Genomic DNA, 18712 nt, shown 5'->3' with positions numbered 1-18712 from the left:
GGGTTTCCTCCGGGTGCGCCGGTCTCCTCCCACAGTCTGAAAGACATGCTGGCATCACCCTCAAATGCTTTCTGTGAAATAAGAAACGTTTTTTTTGACGCACTGACAGGAAATTTCGATTTTGACACCAGCACTTATTCGCATCTCGTTCAGTCTACAGCAGAATTTAATGGGTTTATAGGTGCAGACTAATATGGTTAATCAGCATCTGAAATATCTGACAGTAGTGTGTGCTCAAAAAGACAGATACAAGTCATACTGCAAGTGAACTAGAGGAAATGACGCACATTTCACACAAGATCTATTTTTAAATCGTTTTTCAACACTGAGAAACAGGAAAAGCCACTCAGACAGATGAGGGAATCGAGGCTCAGTGCGGATCTACTGGACTTTCCGGTAAAGGACCGGAAGTTATGCGCCTAAATGTTTCAGGCCCATAATTAAAAGGCTCAAGTGTCACGAACAGATAACTCTTGACTTTTCTCCATTTAAATGCAGTTGACTTTGTTTAAAAGCTGACGATAGTCAATCTCAAATTTGCGATCTGTATTTCCCGGTGATTCGATTCGTTCTGTTGGGCAGTTTTGTTTGCAATTCAGTGATGTTCAATTTCAGAGATATTCAATTCATAATGAAGACATATATGTTAAATAACGCATTGATATTAAATATTGAAACAAATACTGTGTACAATTGTACAATAAGCTTTGATAAAGTGTCATCTGGACTCGAAACGTCCGCCCTTTTCATTCCTTACAGGTGCTGCCAGACATTGGGAGATTTTGCAGCATTTTCTCTTTTCTCATCCGCAGTAATTTGCTTTTATTACTGAGTACAATTGATTGAGATGATTCGAAGAAAGATGAAGATGATGCATTAACGAATGAGCAGAAATCATTGCTCCCTTAGATATTTGCCAGAAGGACGGTTTTGAATTTTGATGATCGGGATAAGTCGTACAATCAGATTGAACGTAACGGTTATCTTCCTGAATTCAGTGACATGGGCTCTCAGTCTCACCATCCTAACCTGCAGCATCACAGCGTAGTTGAACATTGCAGACAGGCAGATTTGCTCCAGTGCAATTACAGCTGTTTCTGTAGTGTAGTGGTTATCACATTCGCCTAACACGCGAAAGGTCCCTGGTTTGAAACCAGGCAGAAACACTCATTGAGCTTCCTCATGTCGCGTAAGGGAAAATTGATTGATTTTTGTTTGTTCCTAATCATTATACGAGCCTCGATGTTAACGGCATGTTATCATTGCTCTGACGTCACCCTCAATTGCTTTCTGTGAAATAAGAAACGCTTTTTTTTGACGCACTGACAGGAAAGTTCGATTTTGACACCGAACACTTATTCGCATCTCGTTCAGTCTACAACAGAATTTAATGGGTTTATAGGTGCAGACTAATATGGTTAATCGCCATCTGAAATATCTGACAGTAGTGTGTGCTCAAAAAGACAGATACAAGTCATACTGTAAGTGAACTCGAGGAAATGGCGCACATTTCACAGAAGAATCTTTTTAAAATCGTTTTCATCACTGAGAAATAGGAAAAGCCACTCAGACAGATGAGGGAATCGAGACTCAGTGCGGATCTACTGGACTTTCCTGTAATCGGCCGGAATTTATGCGCCTGAATGTTTCACGCCCGTAATAAAAAAGGCTCAACTGTCACGAACAGATCATTCTTGATTCTCCTCCATTTAAATGCAGTTGACTTTGTTGAAAAGCTGACCAGAGTCAATCTCAAATTTGTGATCTGTATTTCCCGGTGATTCGCTTCGTTCTGTTGGGCAGTTTTGTTTGCAATTCAATGATGTTCAATTTCAGAGATATTCAATTCATAATGAAGACATATATGTTAAATAACGCATTGATATTAAATATTGAAACAAATACTGTGTACAATTGTACAATAAGCTTTGATAAAGTGTCATCTGGACTCGAAACGTCCGCCCTTTTCACTCCTTACAGGTGCTGCCAGACATTGGGAGGTTTTGCAGCATTTTCTCTTTTGTCATCCGCAGTAATTTGCTTTTATTACTGAGTACAATTGATTGAGATGATTCGAAGAAAGATGAAGATGATGCATTAACGAATGAGCAGAAATCATTGCTCCCTTAGATATTTGCCAGAAGGACGGTTTTGAATTTTGATGTTCGGGATAAGTCGTACAATCAGATTGAACGTAACGGTTATCTTCCTGAATTCAGTGACATGGGCTCTCAGTCTCACCATCCGAACCTGCAGCATCACAGCGCAGTTGAACATTGCAGACAGGCAGATTTGCTCCAGTGCAATTACAGCTGTTTCTGTAGTGTAGTAGTTATCACATTCGCCTCACACGCGAAAGGTCCCTGGTTCGAGACCAGGCCGAAACACTCATTGAGCTTCCTCATGTCGCGTAAGGGAAAATTGATTGATTTTTGTTTGTTCCTCATCATTATACGAGCCTCGATGTTAACGGCATGTTATCATTGCTCTGACGTCACCCTCAATTGCTTTCTGTGAAATAAGAAACGCTTTTTTTTGACGCACTGACAGGAAAGTTCGATTTTGACACCGAACACTTATTCGCATCTCGTTCAGTCTACAACAGAATTTAATGGGTTTATAGGTGCAGACTAATATGGTTAATCGCCATCTGAAATATCTGACAGTAGTGTGTGCTCAAAAAGACAGATGCAAGTCATACTGTAAGTGAACTCGAGGAAATGGCGCACATTTCACAGAAGAATCTTTTTAAAATCGTTTTCATCACTGAGAAATAGGAAAAGCCACTCAGACAGATGAGGGAATCGAGACTCAGTGCGGATCTACTGGACTTTCCTGTAATCGGCCGGAATTTATGCGCCTGAATGTTTCACGCCCGTAATAAAAAAGGCTCAACTGTCACGAACAGATCATTCTTGATTCTCTTCCATTTAAATGCAGTTGACTTTGTTGAAAAGCTGACCAGAGTCAATCTCAAATTTGTGATCTGTATTTCCCGGTGATTCGCTTCGTTCTGTTGGGCAGTTTTGTTTGCAATTCAATGATGTTCAATTTCAGAGATATTCAATTCATAATGAAGACATATATGTTAAATAACGCATTGATATTAAATATTGAAACAAATACTGTGTACAATTGTACAATAAGCTTTGATAAAGTGTCATCTGGACTCGAAACGTCCGCCCTTTTCACTCCTTACAGGTGCTGCCAGACATTGGGAGGTTTTGCAGCATTTTCTCTTTTGTCATCCGCAGTAATTTGCTTTTATTACTGAGTACAATTGATTGAGATGATTCGAAGAAAGATGAAGATGATGCATTAACGAATGAGCAGAAATCATTGCTCCCTTAGATATTTGCCAGAAGGACGGTTTTGAATTTTGATGTTCGGGATAAGTCGTACAATCAGATTGAACGTAACGGTTATCTTCCTGAATTCAGTGACATGGGCTCTCAGTCTCACCATCCGAACCTGCAGCATCACAGCGCAGTTGAACATTGCAGACAGGCAGATTTGCTCCAGTGCAATTACAGCTGTTTCTGTAGTGTAGTAGTTATCACATTCGCCTCACACGCGAAAGGTCCCTGGTTCGAGACCAGGCCGAAACACTCATTGAGCTTCCTCATGTCGCGTAAGGGAAAATTGATTGATTTTTGTTTGTTCCTCATCATTATACGAGCCTCGATGTTAACGGCATGTTATCATTGCTCTGACGTCACCCTCAATTGCTTTCTGTGAAATAAGAAACGCTTTTTTTTGACGCACTGACAGGAAAGTTCGATTTTGACACCGAACACTTATTCGCATCTCGTTCAGTCTACAACAGAATTTAATGGGTTTATAGGTGCAGACTAATATGGTTAATCGCCATCTGAAATATCTGACAGTAGTGTGTGCTCAAAAAGACAGATGCAAGTCATACTGTAAGTGAACTCGAGGAAATGGCGCACATTTCACAGAAGAATCTTTTTAAAATCGTTTTCATCACTGAGAAATAGGAAAAGCCACTCAGACAGATGAGGGAATCGAGACTCAGTGCGGATCTACTGGACTTTCCTGTAATCGGCCGGAATTTATGCGCCTGAATGTTTCACGCCCGTAATAAAAAAGGCTCAACTGTCACGAACAGATCATTCTTGATTCTCTTCCATTTAAATGCAGTTGACTTTGTTGAAAAGCTGACCAGAGTCAATCTCAAATTTGTGATCTGTATTTCCCGGTGATTCGCTTCGTTCTGTTGGTCAGTTATGTTTGCAATTCAGTGATGTTCAGTTTCAGAGATATTCAATTCATAATGAAGACATATGTGTTAAATAAGGCATGAATATTAAATATTGAAAGAAATACTGTGTACAATTGGACAATGAGCTTTGATAAAGTGCCATCTGGATTCGAAACATCCGCCCTTTTCACTCCTTACAGGTGCTGCCAGACATTGGGAGATTTTGCAGCATTTTCTCTTTTGTCATCCGCAGTAATTTGCTTTTATTACTGAGTACAATTGATTGAGATGATTCGAAGAAAAATGAAAATGATGCATTAACGAATGGGCAGAAATCATTGCTCCCTTAGATATTTGCCAGAAGAACGGTTTTGAATTTTGATGTTCGGGATAAGTCGCACAATCAGATTGAAAGTGACGGTTATCTTCCTGAATTCAGTGACAATGGGCTCTCAGTCTAACCATCGGAACCTGCAGCAACACAGCGTAGTTGAACATTGCAGACAGGCAGATTTGCTCCACTGCTATTCCAGCTGTTTCTGTAGTGTAGTGGTTATCACGTTCGCCTAACACGCGAAAGGTCCCTGGTTCGAAACCAGGCAGAAACATTCATTAAGCTTCCTCATGTCGTGGAAGGGAAAATTGCTTGTTTTCAGTTCGTTGCTCATCATTATCCGAGCCTCGATGTGAAAGGCATGTTATCATTAAGCTGTTTCTGTGGTGTCGTGGTTATCACATTCGCCTAACACGTGGAAAGTCACCGGTTCGAAACCAGGCAGAAACATAGGGTAGCACAGTGGCACAGCAGTTAAGACTGCTGCCTCAAGGCGCCAGGGTCCCAGGTTCGATTCCCAGTTTGGATCACTGTCTGCGCGGAGTCTGCATCTTCTCCCCGTGTCTGCATGGGTTTCCTCCGGGTGCGCCGGTCTCCTCCCACAGTCTGAAAGACATGCTGGCATCACCCTCAAATGCTTTCTGTGAAATAAGAAACGTTTTTTTTGACGCACTGACAGGAAATTTCGATTTTGACACCAGCACTTATTCGCATCTCGTTCAGTCTACAGCAGAATTTAATGGGTTTATAGGTGCAGACTAATATGGTTAATCAGCATCTGAAATATCTGACAGTAGTGTGTGCTCAAAAAGACAGATACAAGTCATACTGCAAGTGAACTAGAGGAAATGACGCACATTTCACACAAGATCTATTTTTAAATCGTTTTTCAACACTGAGAAACAGGAAAAGCCACTCAGACAGATGAGGGAATCGAGGCTCAGTGCGGATCTACTGGACTTTCCGGTAAAGGTCCGGAAGTTATGCGCCTAAATGTTTCAGGCCCATAATTAAAAGGCTCAAGTGTCACGAACAGATAACTCTTGACTTTTCTCCATTTAAATGCAGTTGACTTTGTTGAAAAGCTGACCAGAGTCAATCTCAAATTTGCGATCTGTATTTCCCGGTGATTCGATTCGTTCTGTTGGGCAGTTTTGTTTGCAATTCAGTGATGTTCAATTTCAGAGATATTCAATTCATAATGAAGACATATATGTTAAATAACGCATTGATATTAAATATTGAAACAAATACTGTGTACAATTGTACAATAAGCTTTGATAAAGTGTCATCTGGACTCGAAACGTCCGCCCTTTTCATTCCTTACAGGTGCTGCCAGACATTGGGAGATTTTGCAGCATTTTCTCTTTTCTCATCCGCAGTAATTTGCTTTTATTACTGAGTACAATTGATTGAGATGATTCGAAGAAAGATGAAGATGATGCATTAACGAATGAGCAGAAATCATTGCTCCCTTAGATATTTGCCAGAAGGACGGTTTTGAATTTTGATGATCGGGATAAGTCGTACAATCAGATTGAACGTAACGGTTATCTTCCTGAATTCAGTGACATGGGCTCTCAGTCTCACCATCCTAACCTGCAGCATCACAGCGTAGTTGAACATTGCAGACAGGCAGATTTGCTCCAGTGCAATTGCAGCTGTTTCTGTAGTGTAGTGGTTATCACATTCGCCTAACACGCGAAAGGTCCCTGGTTTGAAACCAGGCAGAAACACTCATTGAGCTTCCTCATGTCGCGTAAGGGAAAATTGATTGATTTTTGTTTGTTCCTAATCATTATACGAGCCTCGATGTTAACGGCATGTTATCATTGCTCTGACGTCACCCTCAATTGCTTTCTGTGAAATAAGAAACGCTTTTTTTTGACGCACTGACAGGAAAGTTCGATTTTGACACCGAACACTTATTCGCATCTCGTTCAGTCTACAACAGAATTTAATGGGTTTATAGGTGCAGACTAATATGGTTAATCGCCATCTGAAATATCTGACAGTAGTGTGTGCTCAAAAAGACAGATACAAGTCATACTGTAAGTGAACTCGAGGAAATGGCGCACATTTCACAGAAGAATCTTTTTAAAATCGTTTTCATCACTGAGAAATAGGAAAAGCCACTCAGACAGATGAGGGAATCGAGACTCAGTGCGGATCTACTGGACTTTCCTGTAATCGGCCGGAATTTATGCGCCTGAATGTTTCACGCCCGTAATAAAAAAGGCTCAACTGTCACGAACAGATCATTCTTGATTCTCCTCCATTTAAATGCAGTTGACTTTGTTGAAAAGCTGACCAGAGTCAATCTCAAATTTGTGATCTGTATTTCCCGGTGATTCGCTTCGTTCTGTTGGGCAGTTTTGTTTGCAATTCAATGATGTTCAATTTCAGAGATATTCAATTCATAATGAAGACATATATGTTAAATAACGCATTGATATTAAATATTGAAACAAATACTGTGTACAATTGTACAATGAGCTTTGATAAAGTGTCATCTGGACTCGAAACGTCCGCCCTTTTCACTCCTTACAGGTGCTGCCAGACATTGGGAGGTTTTGCAGCATTTTCTCTTTTGTCATCCGCAGTAATTTGCTTTTATTACTGAGTACAATTGATTGAGATGATTCGAAGAAAGATGAAGATGATGCATTAACGAATGAGCAGAAATCATTGCTCCCTTAGATATTTGCCAGAAGGACGGTTTTGAATTTTGATGTTCGGGATAAGTCGTACAATCAGATTGAACGTAACGGTTATCTTCCTGAATTCAGTGACATGGGCTCTCAGTCTCACCATCCGAACCTGCAGCATCACAGCGTAGTTGAACATTGCAGACAGGCAGATTTGCTCCAGTGCAATTACAGCTGTTTCTGTAGTGTAGTAGTTATCACATTCGCCTCACACGCGAAAGGTCCCTGGTTCGAGACCAGGCCGAAACACTCATTGAGCTTCCTCATGTCGCGTAAGGGAAAATTGATTGATTTTTGTTTGTTCCTCATCATTATACGAGCCTCGATGTTAACGGCATGTTATCATTGCTCTGACGTCACCCTCAATTGCTTTCTGTGAAATAAGAAACGCTTTTTTTTGACGCACTGACAGGAAAGTTCGATTTTGACACCGAACACTTATTCGCATCTCGTTCAGTCTACAACAGAATTTAATGGGTTTATAGGTGCAGACTAATATGGTTAATCGCCATCTGAAATATCTGACAGTAGTGTGTGCTCAAAAAGACAGATGCAAGTCATACTGTAAGTGAACTCGAGGAAATGGCGCACATTTCACAGAAGAATCTTTTTAAAATCGTTTTCATCACTGAGAAATAGGAAAAGCCACTCAGACAGATGAGGGAATCGAGACTCAGTGCGGATCTACTGGACTTTCCTGTAATCGGCCGGAATTTATGCGCCTGAATGTTTCACGCCCGTAATAAAAAAGGCTCAACTGTCACGAACAGATCATTCTTGATTCTCTTCCATTTAAATGCAGTTGACTTTGTTGAAAAGCTGACCAGAGTCAATCTCAAATTTGTGATCTGTATTTCCCGGTGATTCGCTTCGTTCTGTTGGTCAGTTATGTTTGCAATTCAGTGATGTTCAGTTTCAGAGATATTCAATTCATAATGAAGACATATGTGTTAAATAAGGCATGAATATTAAATATTGAAAGAAATACTGTGTACAATTGGACAATGAGCTTTGATAAAGTGCCATCTGGATTCGAAACATCCGCCCTTTTCACTCCTTACAGGTGCTGCCAGACATTGGGAGATTTTGCAGCATTTTCTCTTTTGTCATCCGCAGTAATTTGCTTTTATTACTGAGTACAATTGATTGAGATGATTCGAAGAAAAATGAAAATGATGCATTAACGAATGGGCAGAAATCATTGCTCCCTTAGATATTTGCCAGAAGAACGGTTTTGAATTTTGATGTTCGGGATAAGTCGCACAATCAGATTGAAAGTGACGGTTATCTTCCTGAATTCAGTGACAATGGGCTCTCAGTCTAACCATCGGAACCTGCAGCAACACAGCGTAGTTGAACATTGCAGACAGGCAGATTTGCTCCACTGCTATTCCAGCTGTTTCTGTAGTGTAGTGGTTATCACGTTCGCCTAACACGCGAAAGGTCCCTGGTTCGAAACCAGGCAGAAACATTCATTAAGCTTCCTCATGTCGTGGAAGGGAAAATTGCTTGTTTTCAGTTCGTTGCTCATCATTATCCGAGCCTCGATGTGAAAGGCATGTTATCATTAAGCTGTTTCTGTGGTGTCGTGGTTATCACATTCGCCTAACACGTGGAAAGTCACCGGTTCGAAACCAGGCAGAAACATAGGGTAGCACAGTGGCACAGCAGTTAAGACTGCTGCCTCAAGGCGCCAGGGTCCCAGGTTCGATTCCCAGTTTGGATCACTGTCTGCGCGGAGTCTGCATCTTCTCCCCGTGTCTGCATGGGTTTCCTCCGGGTGCGCCGGTCTCCTCCCACAGTCTGAAAGACATGCTGGCATCACCCTCAAATGCTTTCTGTGAAATAAGAAACGTTTTTTTTGACGCACTGACAGGAAATTTCGATTTTGACACCAGCACTTATTCGCATCTCGTTCAGTCTACAGCAGAATTTAATGGGTTTATAGGTGCAGACTAATATGGTTAATCAGCATCTGAAATATCTGACAGTAGTGTGTGCTCAAAAAGACAGATACAAGTCATACTGCAAGTGAACTAGAGGAAATGACGCACATTTCACACAAGATCTATTTTTAAATCGTTTTTCAACACTGAGAAACAGGAAAAGCCACTCAGACAGATGAGGGAATCGAGGCTCAGTGCGGATCTACTGGACTTTCCGGTAAAGGTCCGGAAGTTATGCGCCTAAATGTTTCAGGCCCATAATTAAAAGGCTCAAGTGTCACGAACAGATAACTCTTGACTTTTCTCCATTTAAATGCAGTTGACTTTGTTGAAAAGCTGACCAGAGTCAATCTCAAATTTGCGATCTGTATTTCCCGGTGATTCGATTCGTTCTGTTGGGCAGTTTTGTTTGCAATTCAGTGATGTTCAATTTCAGAGATATTCAATTCATAATGAAGACATATATGTTAAATAACGCATTGATATTAAATATTGAAACAAATACTGTGTACAATTGTACAATAAGCTTTGATAAAGTGTCATCTGGACTCGAAACGTCCGCCCTTTTCATTCCTTACAGGTGCTGCCAGACATTGGGAGATTTTGCAGCATTTTCTCTTTTCTCATCCGCAGTAATTTGCTTTTATTACTGAGTACAATTGATTGAGATGATTCGAAGAAAGATGAAGATGATGCATTAACGAATGAGCAGAAATCATTGCTCCCTTAGATATTTGCCAGAAGGACGGTTTTGAATTTTGATGATCGGGATAAGTCGTACAATCAGATTGAACGTAACGGTTATCTTCCTGAATTCAGTGACATGGGCTCTCAGTCTCACCATCCTAACCTGCAGCATCACAGCGTAGTTGAACATTGCAGACAGGCAGATTTGCTCCAGTGCAATTGCAGCTGTTTCTGTAGTGTAGTGGTTATCACATTCGCCTAACACGCGAAAGGTCCCTGGTTTGAAACCAGGCAGAAACACTCATTGAGCTTCCTCATGTCGCGTAAGGGAAAATTGATTGATTTTTGTTTGTTCCTAATCATTATACGAGCCTCGATGTTAACGGCATGTTATCATTGCTCTGACGTCACCCTCAATTGCTTTCTGTGAAATAAGAAACGCTTTTTTTTGACGCACTGACAGGAAAGTTCGATTTTGACACCGAACACTTATTCGCATCTCGTTCAGTCTACAACAGAATTTAATGGGTTTATAGGTGCACACTAATATGGTTAATCGCCATCTGAAATATCTGACAGTAGTGTGTGCTCAAAAAGACAGATACAAGTCATACTGTAAGTGAACTCGAGGAAATGGCGCACATTTCACAGAAGAATCTTTTTAAAATCGTTTTCATCACTGAGAAATAGGAAAAGCCACTCAGACAGATGAGGGAATCGAGACTCAGTGCGGATCTACTGGACTTTCCTGTAATCGGCCGGAATTTATGCGCCTGAATGTTTCACGCCCGTAATAAAAAAGGCTCAACTGTCACGAACAGATCATTCTTGATTCTCCTCCATTTAAATGCAGTTGACTTTGTTGAAAAGCTGACCAGAGTCAATCTCAAATTTGTGATCTGTATTTCCCGGTGATTCGCTTCGTTCTGTTGGGCAGTTTTGTTTGCAATTCAATGATGTTCAATTTCAGAGATATTCAATTCATAATGAAGACATATATGTTAAATAACGCATTGATATTAAATATTGAAACAAATACTGTGTACAATTGTACAATAAGCTTTGATAAAGTGTCATCTGGACTCGAAACGTCCGCCCTTTTCACTCCTTACATGTGCTGCCAGACATTGGGAGATTTTGCAGCATTTTCTCTTTTGTCATCCGCAGTAATTTGCTTTTATTACTGAGTACAATTGATTGAGATGATTCGAAGAAAGATGAAGATGATGCATTAACGAATGAGCAGAAATCATTGCTCCCTTAGATATTTGCCAGAAGGACGGTTTTGAATTTTGATGTTCGGGATAAGTCGTACAATCAGATTGAACGTAACGGTTATCTTCCTGAATTCAGTGACATGGGCTCTCAGTCTCACCATCCGAACCTGCAGCATCACAGCGTAGTTGAACATTGCAGACAGGCAGATTTGCTCCAGTGCAATTACAGCTGTTTCTGTAGTGTAGTAGTTATCACATTCGCCTCACACGCGAAAGGTCCCTGGTTCGAGACCAGGCCGAAACACTCATTGAGCTTCCTCATGTCGCGTAAGGGAAAATTGGTTGATTTTTGTTTGTTCCTCATCATTATACGAGCCTCGATGTTAACGGCATGTTATCATTGCTCTGACGTCACCCTCAATTGCTTTCTGTGAAATAAGAAACGCTTTTTTTTGACGCACTGACAGGAAAGTTCGATTTTGACACCGAACACTTATTCGCATCTCGTTCAGTCTACAACAGAATTTAATGGGTTTATAGGTGCAGACTAATATGGTTAATCGCCATCTGAAATATCTGACAGTAGTGTGTGCTCAAAAAGACAGATACAAGTCATACTGTAAGTGAACTCGAGGAAATGGCGCACATTTCACAGAAGAATCTTTTTAAAATCGTTTTCATCACTGAGAAATAGGAAAAGCCACTCAGACAGATGAGGGAATCGAGACTCAGTGCGGATCTACTGGACTTTCCTGTAATCGGCCGGAATTTATGCGCCTGAATGTTTCACGCCCGTAATAAAAAAGGCTCAACTGTCACGAACAGATCATTCTTGATTCTCTTCCATTTAAATGCAGTTGACTTTGTTGAAAAGCTGACCAGAGTCAATCTCAAATTTGTGATCTGTATTTCCCGGTGATTCGCTTCGTTCTGTTGGTCAGTTATGTTTGCAATTCAGTGATGTTCAGTTTCAGAGATATTCAATTCATAATGAAGACATATGTGTTAAATAAGGCATGAATATTAAATATTGAAAGAAATACTGTGTACAATTGGACAATGAGCTTTGATAAAGTGCCATCTGGATTCGAAACATCCGCCCTTTTCACTCCTTACAGGTGCTGCCAGACATTGGGAGATTTTGCAGCATTTTCTCTTTTGTCATCCGCAGTAATTTGCTTTTATTACTGAGTACAATTGATTGAGATGATTCGAAGAAAAATGAAAATGATGCATTAACGAATGGGCAGAAATCATTGCTCCCTTAGATATTTGCCAGAAGAACGGTTTTGAATTTTGATGTTCGGGATAAGTCGCACAATCAGATTGAAAGTGACGGTTATCTTCCTGAATTCAGTGACAATGGGCTCTCAGTCTAACCATCGGAACCTGCAGCAACACAGCGTAGTTGAACATTGCAGACAGGCAGATTTGCTCCACTGCTATTCAAGCTGTTTCTGTAGTGTAGTGGTTATCACGTTCGCCTAACACGCGAAAGGTCCCTGGTTCGAAACCAGGCAGAAACATTCATTAAGCTTCCTCATGTCGTGGAAGGGAAAATTGCTTGTTTTCAGTTCGTTGCTCATCATTATCCGATCCTCGATGTGAAAGGCATGTTATCATTAAACTGTTTCTGTGGTGTCGTGGTTATCACATTCGCCTAACAAGCGGAAAGTCGCCGGTTCGAAACCAGGCAGAAACATAGGGTAGCACAGTGGCATAGCAGTTAAGACTGCTGCCTCAAGGCGCCAGGGTCCCAGGTTCGGTTCCCGGTTTGGATCACTGTCTGCGCAGAGTCTGCATCTTCTCCCGTGCCTGCATGCGTTTCCTCCGGGTGCTCCGGTTTCCTCCCACAGTCTGAAAGACATGCTGGCATCACCCTCAAATGCTTTCTGTGGAATAAGAAACGCTTTTTTTGACGCACTGACAGGAAATTTCGATTTTGACACCGAGCACTTATTCGCGTCTCGTTCAGTCTACAGCAGAATTTAATGGGTTTATAGGTGCAGACTAATATGGTTAATCAGCATCTGAAATATCTGAACAGCAGTGTGTGCTCAAAAAGACAGATACAAGTCATACTGCAAGTGAACTAGAGGAAATGACGCACATTTCACACAAGATCTATTTTTAAATCGTTTTTCATCACTGAGAAACAGGAAAAGCCACTCAGACAGATGAGGGAATCGAGGCTCAGTGCGGATCTTTCCGGTAAAGGTCCGGAAGCTATGCGCCCAAATGTTTCACGCCCAGAATTAAAAAGGCTCAAGTGTCACGAATAGATCATTCTTGATTTTTCTCCATTTAAATGTCGTTGACTTTGTTTAAAAGCTGACGATAGTCAATCTCAAATTTGTGATCTGTATTACCCGGTGATTCGATTCGTTCTGTTGGTCAGTTATGTTTGCAATTCAGTGATGTTCAATTTCAGAGATATTCAATTCATAATGAAGACATATGTGTTAAATAGTGCATTGATACTAAATAGTGAAACAAATACTGAGTACAATTGTACAATAAGCTTTGATAAAGTGTCATCTGGACTCGAAACGTCCGCCCTTTTCACTCCTTACAGGTGCTGTCAGACATTGGGAGATTTTGCAGCATTTTCGCTTTTCTCATCCGCAGTAATTTGCTTTTATTACTGAGTACAATTGATTGAGATTATTCGAAGAAAGATGAAAATGATGCATTCACGAATGGGCAGAAATCATTGCTCACTTAGATATTTGCCAGAAGAACGATTTTGAATTTTGATGTTCGGGATAAGTCGCAGAATCAGATTGAAAGTAACGGTTATCTTCCTGAATTCAGTGACATGGGCTCTCTGCCTAACCATCGGAACCTGCAGCATCACAGCGTAGTTGAACATTGCAGACAGGCAGATTTGTTGCAGTGCGCTTCAAGCTGTTTCTGTAGTGTAGTGGTTATCACGGTCGCCTAACACCCGAAACGTCCCCGGTTCGAAACCAGGCAGAAACACTCATTAATCTTCCTCATGTCGTGGAAGGGAAAATTGCGAGTTTTCAGTTCGTTGCTCATCATTATCCGAGCCTCGATGTGAAAGGCATGTTATCATTACGTTGTTTCTGTGGTGTAGTGGTTATCACATTCGCCTAACACGCGGAAAGTCGCCGGTTCGAAACCAAGCAGGAACATATGGCGGCACAGCAGTTAAGACTGCTGCCTCAAGGCACCAGGGTCCCAGGTTTGATTCCCAGTTTGGATCACTGTCTGCCCGGAGTCTGCATCTTCTCCCCGTGCCTGCATTGGTTTCCTCCGGGTGCTCCGGTCTCCTCCCACAGTCTGAAAGACATGCTGGCACCACCCTTAAATGCTTTCTGTGAAATAAGAAACGCTTTTTTTGACGCACTGACAGGAAATCTCGATTTTGACACCAGCACATATTCGCATCTCGTTCAGTCTACAGCAGAATTTAATGGGTTTATAGGTGCAGACTAATATGGTTAATCAGCATCTGAAATATCTGACAGTAGTGTGTGCTCAAAAAGACAGATACAAGTCATACTGTAAGTGAACGAGAGGAAGTGGCGCACATTTCACAGAAGATCTATTTTTAAATCGTTTTTCATCACTGAGAAACAGGAAAAGCCAGTCAGACAGATGAGGGAATCGAGACTCAGTGCGGATCTACTGGACTTTCCTGTAAACATTGGGTTTCGTGAATTTTGTTGTTTCAACTGTGGATGTCGGCTCTGCAACGTTCACATTTGCATCACTTCCAGTGTTTTCCTCAGCTGAGATTCCAGACTCTGTTGTCTCAGTAGCAGAGGCACTGGGCTGTGGTTGTTTTGGACTTCGGTGATCACCTTGGGTTTGTCGATCCTTATCTGTTTCTGGAGTAAAGTAACTGTCAACGTTTGGTAATTTTTTGAGTTGCTCTTCAAGCTGGTGCTTTCTTTTTCTTTTCTGGTATCTGCTCTTAAATGTTCCCTTCATTGTAAACATTCTGAAATTTTGTGAGGCCCCTGCGGATTGTGAGGCCCTAAGCTGTAGCTTATTTAGCTTATGCCTAAATCCGGCACTGGGATCACCGTTACTCATCTCTGAAAATAGACAACAGACACGCAGCGTGTTAGAAGGAATAACAACAGCGGAATAATGTCCTAGAGATGGAAATGGGCAATGAATATGGTGATTGGCGGATTTCATTCAAAGGTTCAAAATGGCCGCCCTGTGATCAGGACAATATGTGGAGATGCCGGCGTTGGACTGGGGTAAACACAGTAAGAAGTTTAACAACACAAGGTTAAAGTCCAACAGGTTTATTTGGTAGCTTTTGTGGCTGAGAAAAGGTGTGGCTTTTGCTACCAAATAAACCTGTTGGACTTTAACCTGGTGTTGTTAAACTTATTATCAGGACAATAACCAGAGACAGACAGAGCTTCACCCCCATAGTTCCAGTCTGAACACCAGAAACAGAGGCAGTGATCACTGTCTGCATAAGACCTAGAAACGGAGAAGTTGAAACAGTCAGTGGACTGGTATGAGGTCGAAAGTGACTCCGTCTCTCCGCACATTTTTACATCTTCAAACAGTCGCTTCCTCGAGAAGGGAATCGTGATTTTTCATAAGTGATCAGAGAGCGCCCTCCCGTGGACAGCAATGCCGCATATTGGATACACACACGGTCACCTGCAAAGACTGACACATATCTAGATAATAGAATCATAGAATTTGTACAGAACAGAAAAATGCCATTCGGCCCACCGATCTGTACCGATCACAAGCCTCCCAGGCCCTATTCCCGTAACCTCATACATTTACTCCTCTAATCCTCCTGATACTACGGTCAATTTAGCATAGCCAATCAAACTAACCTGCACATCTTTGGACCGTGGGAGGAAACCGGAGCAGCCGAGGAAACCCACACAGACACGGGGAGAGCAGATACACACACGGCCACGTGCAAAGACCAACACGTGTAAGGATATATAACCATATAGATACATGCCCAGACACTGACATCAATTCTAACGTCCCTCGTTATAAATCCAGAATTATTCTGTAGATTTCTGACACATTAGTCTGAGTTGCTAACTATGAAAATACACGAATAACTCCAACTCCGTGTTCACTAGAAGCCTCGTATACCGCACAGAATCAACAAAAGCATAGACACAGGGACAAGTAAACACAGTGATCGATTCTCAAACTGACCGACTCAAACATAGACACACAGACAATCACTGAGGAAGATAAACAAACAGATTAACACAGCCACTGACACACTCAAGAGAAGTGCACTCATTGACAATCTCAAAAACCCACTAGCTCCAGAGTAACTTACTGAACTGGAATTCCCGAGGGTCATGTCAGTGCGGCAATATCGTGTTAGATATTCATTGCGATGGAACTGCCCATTTTAACAACAGGAACAGCCAGAAATCTATTTCTCATCAATGGTGATCATTAATTGATGACTCAACAGTGGACACTTTTGGAGAATAAGCAATAATGGATGTATTTATTTTAACAGCCAAACACATATCATGTTTAAAGTTTATTTATTAATGTCACAAGTAGGATTACATTAATACTGCAATGAAGTTACTGTGAAAATCCCCTAGTCACCATACTCCGCCGCCTGTTCGGGTACACTAAGGGAGAAATTTAGCATGGCAATGCACCTAACCAGCACGTCTTTCAGACTGTGGGAAGAAACTGGAGCAAATCCACACAGACACAGGAAGAACGTGCAAACTCCTCAGACCCAAGCCAGGAATCGAACCCGAATCCCTGGCGCTGTGAGGCAGCAGTGTGCCACTGTGCCACCGTGCCACCCCGTGTGAGGTCGCTGTAGGTAAGATAGATTCCCCACCCATTCTCGAGGTTGCCAGATCGGATGTTTGGGACACAGGAGGACAACACAAGGAGATTGCTTCAGGTATAGGTGATTAATTCTCCTCTGTTATATTCCACACTCTGTGGAAAGTTGTGGAGTTAATATCATATATAATTCAGAAATAATGAGGCGATGCTTTATCCGATTAAACCCGTTTTGTAAATTCCATTTGAAATCAATTGCATAAATAAATATATGCTTACGTTGAAAACTATATTGGGAAGCTATATCCAATACTTCATGCCATTGAGTCAGTGAAACGTTGTTACCTAAAGCAAACTGTACATGGATTCCACAGAAACGCCTTCTTCCAATGGGGATTGGACAATGACTTGAAAGGGAGAAAAATCAGCTTCATGGAATGAGAGGAGGAAATTGAAATGAGAACAAAGAACAGTGCAGCACAGGAACAGGCCCTTCGGCCCACCAAGCCCGCACCAACACGTCAGTTTGGTAACTCGTCATAAAATAACTGGCAGAGGCATGGTGGGTCGAAGGGCCTCTTATTGTTCTCTGCCATTGTCAACCATATTCAATCATTGCAACAATCTGAGGTCCCTATCTGCTTCAAGAAGACGCCCATCATCCCGGTACCTAAGAAAAATCAAGCAGCATGCCTTAATGACTATTGGCCGGTGGCTCTGACATCCATCATTATGAAGTGCTTTGAAAGGTGTGTCATGGCACGAATCAATTGCAGCCTCCCGGACTACCTGGATCCACTACAGTTGCCTATCGGCGCAACAGGTCCACAGCAGACGGCATTTCCCTGGCCTTGCACTCAACCCTGGATCACCTAGATAACAAGGACACAGTCCTATTTATTGACTATAGCTCAGCCTTCAACACTATTAAACCACGGAACTCATCTCCAAACTCCGTGACCTGGACCTCGGCACCTCCTCTGTGACTGGATCCTGAACTTCCTAACTCACAGACCATAATCTGTAAAGATAGGCAACAACACCTCCTCCACAATCATCCTCAACACCGGTGCCCCACAATGCTGTGTTCTCAGCCCCCTACTATACTCCTTATATACCTATGACTGTGTGGCCAAATTCCCCTCCAATTCGATTTTCAAGTTTGCTGACGATGCCACCGTAGTGGGTCAGATCTCAAACACTGATGAGAAAGAGTACAGGAATGAGGTAAAGAATCTGGTGAACTGGTGCAGCAACAATAATCTCTCCCTCAATGTCAACTAAATGAAGGAGATTGTCATCGACTTCAGGAAGCGTAAAGGAGAACATGTCCCTGTCTATATCAACAGGGACGAAGTAGAAAGGGTCGGGAGCTTCATGTTTTTAGGTGTCCGGATCACCAACTATCTGTCCTGGTCCCCCCATGACGACACTATAGTTAAGAAAGCCCACCAACACCTCCACGTCCTCAGAAGACGAAGGAAATTTTGCACGTCAGCTACGACTCTCACCAACTTTTACAGATGTACCATAGAAAGCATTCTTTCTGGTTGTATCACAGCTTGCTATGGCTCCTTCTCTGCCCAAGACTGCAAGGAACTACAAAAGGGCGTGATTGTGCCCAATCCATCACACAAACCAGCCTCCCATCCATTGACTCTGTCTATACTTCCCGCTGCCTGGGCAAAGCAGCCAGCATAATTAAGGACCCCACGTCCCCGGACATTCTCTCTTTCACCTTCTTCCTTCGGGAAAAAGATACAAAAGTCTGAGGTCACGTACCAACCGACTCAAGAATAGCTTCTTCC

The 18712-nt window shown here is 41.9% G+C and overlaps 1 protein-coding gene and 10 non-coding genes across 11 annotated transcripts in view; all 11 read left to right on the top strand.

The window, feature by feature from the left end:
- LOC144484979 (uncharacterized) overlaps positions 1-18712 on the top strand; it is a 565458-nt gene that overhangs the window by 232492 nt on the left and 314254 nt on the right. The gene's annotated exons all lie outside the window — the stretch shown is intronic.
- Positions 1094-1166, top strand: trnav-aac (transfer RNA valine (anticodon AAC)). Its single transcript has one exon. It is a non-coding gene; the product is annotated as a tRNA-Val (tRNA).
- On the top strand, positions 2315-2387 carry trnav-cac (transfer RNA valine (anticodon CAC)). The gene has a single exon. It is a non-coding gene; the product is annotated as a tRNA-Val (tRNA).
- Positions 3536-3608, top strand: trnav-cac (transfer RNA valine (anticodon CAC)). Its single transcript has one exon. It is a non-coding gene; the product is annotated as a tRNA-Val (tRNA).
- On the top strand, positions 4758-4830 carry trnav-aac (transfer RNA valine (anticodon AAC)). Its single transcript has one exon. It is a non-coding gene; the product is annotated as a tRNA-Val (tRNA).
- On the top strand, positions 6220-6292 carry trnav-aac (transfer RNA valine (anticodon AAC)). The gene has a single exon. It is a non-coding gene; the product is annotated as a tRNA-Val (tRNA).
- trnav-cac (transfer RNA valine (anticodon CAC)) lies at positions 7441-7513 on the top strand. The gene has a single exon. It is a non-coding gene; the product is annotated as a tRNA-Val (tRNA).
- trnav-aac (transfer RNA valine (anticodon AAC)) lies at positions 8663-8735 on the top strand. The gene has a single exon. It is a non-coding gene; the product is annotated as a tRNA-Val (tRNA).
- trnav-aac (transfer RNA valine (anticodon AAC)) lies at positions 10125-10197 on the top strand. The gene has a single exon. It is a non-coding gene; the product is annotated as a tRNA-Val (tRNA).
- On the top strand, positions 11346-11418 carry trnav-cac (transfer RNA valine (anticodon CAC)). The gene has a single exon. It is a non-coding gene; the product is annotated as a tRNA-Val (tRNA).
- Positions 12568-12640, top strand: trnav-aac (transfer RNA valine (anticodon AAC)). The gene has a single exon. It is a non-coding gene; the product is annotated as a tRNA-Val (tRNA).

This window comes from Mustelus asterias, unplaced genomic scaffold (assembly GCF_964213995.1).
Source record: "Mustelus asterias unplaced genomic scaffold, sMusAst1.hap1.1 HAP1_SCAFFOLD_150, whole genome shotgun sequence".
NCBI classification, from domain to species: domain Eukaryota; kingdom Metazoa; phylum Chordata; class Chondrichthyes; order Carcharhiniformes; family Triakidae; genus Mustelus; species Mustelus asterias.
This window is presented reverse-complemented; position numbering and strand designations above follow the sequence as displayed.